This window comes from Lepisma saccharinum, chromosome 3 (assembly GCF_977018435.1).
Source record: "Lepisma saccharinum chromosome 3, izLepSacc3.1, whole genome shotgun sequence".
NCBI lineage: Eukaryota > Metazoa > Arthropoda > Insecta > Zygentoma > Lepismatidae > Lepisma > Lepisma saccharinum.
Window position 1 is genome coordinate 81861466 of NC_139231.1, and position 4753 is coordinate 81866218.

Below are 4753 nucleotides of genomic sequence, written 5' to 3' on the forward strand. Positions count from 1 at the left end.
TTCCTTATGCTTACCGGGATAAGGTTAGGGATCATTTGAACCAAATGTTGGCTTGGGGGGTGATTGAGCTTTCACAGTCCGAATATCGTTCGCCTCTACTGGTGGTTCCAAAACCAAATGGTGGGATACGATTATGTGTAGATTTGAAAAAGGTTAATCAACACGTTAAACTCATGCAACTTACGCCAATGAAGATTAACGATCTGTTGACTTCATTTTTAGGCTGTAAATTCTTCACCTCGCTGGACTTAGGAAACGCTTATTGGCAGGTATCTTTACATACCGACAGTCGTAAATTCACGGCATTTGCATTTGAGGGTATTCTGTACCAATTTAAAAGAGTTGTGTTTGGTTCGGTGAACGGCACGGCTGTGTTCGTGGATGTCATGAATAGGGTACTTGGATCATTTTTAGATTTTGTTGTGGTGTACGTAGATGATATCATCATCAAATCTAAAGATTTTGATTCACATCTAAGGCACGTCAGTCTGGTCTTGGAAAGATTAAAATGCGCGGGTTTTACGTTGAAGTTAGAAAAATGTAGGTTTGCGGTGCAAGAGTTGAAGTTTTTGGGACATATAATCACGACACAGGGTTTCCAGAAAGATCCTTCCTACGTCGAAAGCATTGTCAACCTACACAAACCTGAGAACTTGAAACAGTTGCAAAGGGTTCTGGGATGTTTCAACTGGTTAGCGAAGTATATTCCTAATTATGCCATGGTGGCACAACCGTTATATGAACTATTGAAACTTAAGACGAAGTGGCATTGGACCACACAAGCTGAACAAGCTTTTATGCACCTGAAGGCGTTGGTAGTCCATGAAGTGACCCTTAACTTTCCAGATTTTGAGAAAACGTTCTATATTCAAACGGACGCATCTCTTGTGGGGATAGGGGGCTTTTGTTACCAGATTACGGATGGGGAAATGAAACCCTTAGGATTCGTCAGCAGGTTGCTTAGAACGTACGAAAAGTCATATACGTCAACTGAGATCGAAGTTTTGGCTATACTGTATACGATCGAAAAATTTTCCACATTTCTTAAGGGTAGACAATTTGTTGTTGTCACTGACCACAAATCACTCACGTGGTTAGAATCTGCACATTCTTGGAATGCCAGGCTGACAAGATGGTTTATACAGATCCAACAGTATTCATTCGTCGTGCAATATTGCAAGGGCTCGGACAACCTCTTGGCAGACACCCTTAGTAGAAACTTTCCAGATACACCTGATTCTCAATTTTTAGTAAATATTTCTGTAGTTACACATTTAAATCAGAAGATTTTCACCAAGGAGGAGTTGATTGATTTACAGAGTGACGACGTGGTTTTGAGAGAAATTACTGATCATCTTAAGGGGGTAAGTCAAAGGATCAATTCTCGCTCAAGATCTTGGAATCGAACATACTGCTTAAATGATGATGTTCTTTATATTAAAGACTTCCATGATGTTTCGCGTCACAGGATATGTATTCCTGTCAAATTGATAAATAAAGTTTTGGTGGCTGGACATGATGACATGGGACACTTCGGAGTTGCCAAAACTTTATCTCACTTATATCGGGTTTTCTACTGGCAAGGGATGAAATCTGATATTAAGTCGTATGTAAAAAACTGTGAGTTGTGTCAGCGTACAAAACCGAATAAACATCCGGCTAAAATTGTTGCAAGGTCTCATTTCACAGACATGCCGGGGGAGATTTTGTTTATTGATCTGCAGGGTCCGTTTGCGCTAGGGCCTAAGCGAGAAAGGTTTTTGTTCACGGTTCTAGATGCAGCAACAAGGTATTTGGTGGCATACCCGGTGGTTAATAGCAATGCCAATACCATTGTGAATAAATTGTCAAAAGTGTACTTTGTTCATTTGGGAATTCCTCAGAGGGTAGTTTCGGATAATGGGCCACAATTTAAGTCGAAAATTTTTCAGAACGCAATGAAAACATGGGGGGTACAACTTGTTTACACTCCGGTGTACCATCCGAGCTCAAATTGGGTAGAGCGCTATCATTCGGAGTTGAACCGTTTGATGAGAATACTCTGTAATTCCAATCATAACAAATGGCCGGAAAGAGTACCTGAAGCTCTGCGCCTTCTGAATGGCTCCATTTCGTCACAAACAGGATATTCTCCAATGGAGTTGAGATTAAACATGACAAAGAGATTGACCGATATACCGACTCTGGGGGTCGATGCTAACAATGTCACTTGGAATGACAAGCTAGTTATGGCGAATTTGTCTAGCCTCAGTAAAAGGCAAAATAAATTGAAGCAACAAAATGCTAAGATGGATGCTAAACCTGTAGTCGAAGAGGGAAAGCTAGTCTTTGTTAAGAATCAGACCTTAAGTGGTACCAGAGATAGGGTGATAAGAAAATATTGTGACCTCTTTGTCGGCCCTTATCTTTGTGTTAAGAACAGTAAAGATTCCACGCTTTCATTGATAGATTGTGTGACAGGAGAAAAATTGGATCACCAGTCGATAGAAAATTGTAAAGTTTGGAATTGTTCAGATGACAAGGTAAAAATTTGGGTGAAAAGATTACTAGATTTGAATTTGGAAGGTGTGGATGAAATGCTACAGACGATGGGGTTTAGCTGTAAATCGGACGTTTTAGTTAAGAACAGTGCAAATAAGGAGGGGGTAGGGGAAGAGCAAGGTTAAAATTTCTCGTATGGGTAAAGTGAGATTGAGCCTGCGGCGGGCGAGTTGACCAAGTAGGTGAAATTTCTGCGGCGTACTAGCATGCGAGATGAGCCTGAAATCTTCCTGATTGCTCCAAAATAAGATAAGACATTTTCTATGATAGATTGCTCAAGGGTATTCATCTCACAAATATTTGGAACACCACTATTTGCATCGTTGTTGTGGTCAGGTCAAAGAAAATACCAACTGCAGCTCATTAGGGTAGTAGCACACAAGGCTCTTACTACGCCTTTAAATAGTGATTAGCTCAGATAGAATGAATCCAGAAGCGAATTAGGAGTTGTTTAGGTAGTTCCATGGGGGTGTTGTTGAGTTTGCGGGTGGGGGCAGGTATGATGCGGTAAAGGTCAAGTTAGGTTATGCTTGCGGCGGGCTAATAGTCAAGTAAGTATAATGTTGCGGTGGGCCTAGGCATTCATTTGTTTCCTGCTCCAACCAAAAATATACAAGCCACTATGTTCTACAAGACGCCAAAACACATGCGGGGTTCCTTCTTTCTGGAGTATGATGTAGTCACCAGAGTTGGTGATCCGGGATGTTTTATATTGTAAACAATAAAGTAATATGTCTGTATATATTAAATATGTATATTAGTGGATATGTAGAACATGAATGTTTATTTGATGAAAGTCTAATTTTAGTATTGTAACAAAAGTATTATGTGAGGGTTCAGCCCTATGTTGGGCGCCATTTATGACGAACTGTCATAAGGTATACTGGAAACTTAAGTTTCGTGTGTGTTTTGCTGGGGTAAAATAGCCCAACTCAGGTCCAAAGACGATGAACTCGTCTAGTGCAAAGAATTCACGATAGGTGGAATGCCTATGCAATATGAAAACTTTGTTGCTTTAATAGTTACGCGAAGAATCGCTAGATGGCTCTGACCGTTGTGCGCAGTTGAATTGTAAATTCCTTTGTTTGAGACCCGATTTTCTCGCGGTTTCCTTATGCACAAGGACATTTTGATGTGTCGGTCACTGCACGCATGGGCAATTCGCTGTTATGGCGCAAAATCATAAAATATACAGCGTTTTGGTCTAGATGCCTTTGGTTAATTATCAGCAAAAAGTTTATCTTATTGAGCATTACACTGGGTTCTTTAACGCATATACATATCTGTTATCGTGTGGTATTTAAATCATAAAAAATTGTTGTTTGGTAAAGACAAATGTGCTCTGCAAATATGACGAACAGTGATCGAGAGGGGTGTGCAGCGGTGGAGAAGGACTTCCGGAAGAAAAACATGGAGTGAACAAAGCAATGTCACTACAGTGGAGAAAATCAGAATCGTTTCCGTGCTTTAGGGAGGAATCTTACATCGGCAGTTAGGACAAAACGGCAGTTAATAGCATGAAGTGAAAGCACATCGCAAAAATAAGTGTTGGAAAGGAATGGAGCTCTCGGGAGGAGAGAGGTAAGAGTGGACTCGTGCTTACTGGACTCGTCGTTCCCGACACACCAGGTGAGGAAATTAATTATCTTAAGTGACTTTGAGAGAAAGAAAATTCTCGAAGATCGTGTTTACAACGTTTAAGCAAAGTTGTTTATGAGATAGCTATCTCGCGTGTGTTGAATTTTACGGGAAACGGTACTAGTACACGTCACAGACCATGCGTTATCTACAAAATGGCCATCGACGCCATGTCTGATAAGGGCTATGTGCACACGCAAAACGATTTATTTTCGTGCAAGAAACGCACAGCTCTAGTCAAAATATACTAGGAACATGTTCCAAAATTGGTTCAATGTCAAAATAAGAAGTAATTAGGACTTTGTAATTCCTTATATGGTATTAATGGTGCATGTTAAATGACTTTGATGGGTAAATTTTCGTTCATGTATCGACAGTTCTTATTTTATGTCTCTTAACTTAATAAGCACAAATTGTCGATGCTTTCAAACGCAGGAAATATGTGTTAAATTGAAAACAATAAACAAGTTTACTGTTTCTGGTGTTCATATTTACGTGCTAAAACATTTTCTTCCATTTGTATTTGATGTTTATGAAAATGTTTAAATGATTAATTCTTCTCTTTCAGAAAGGG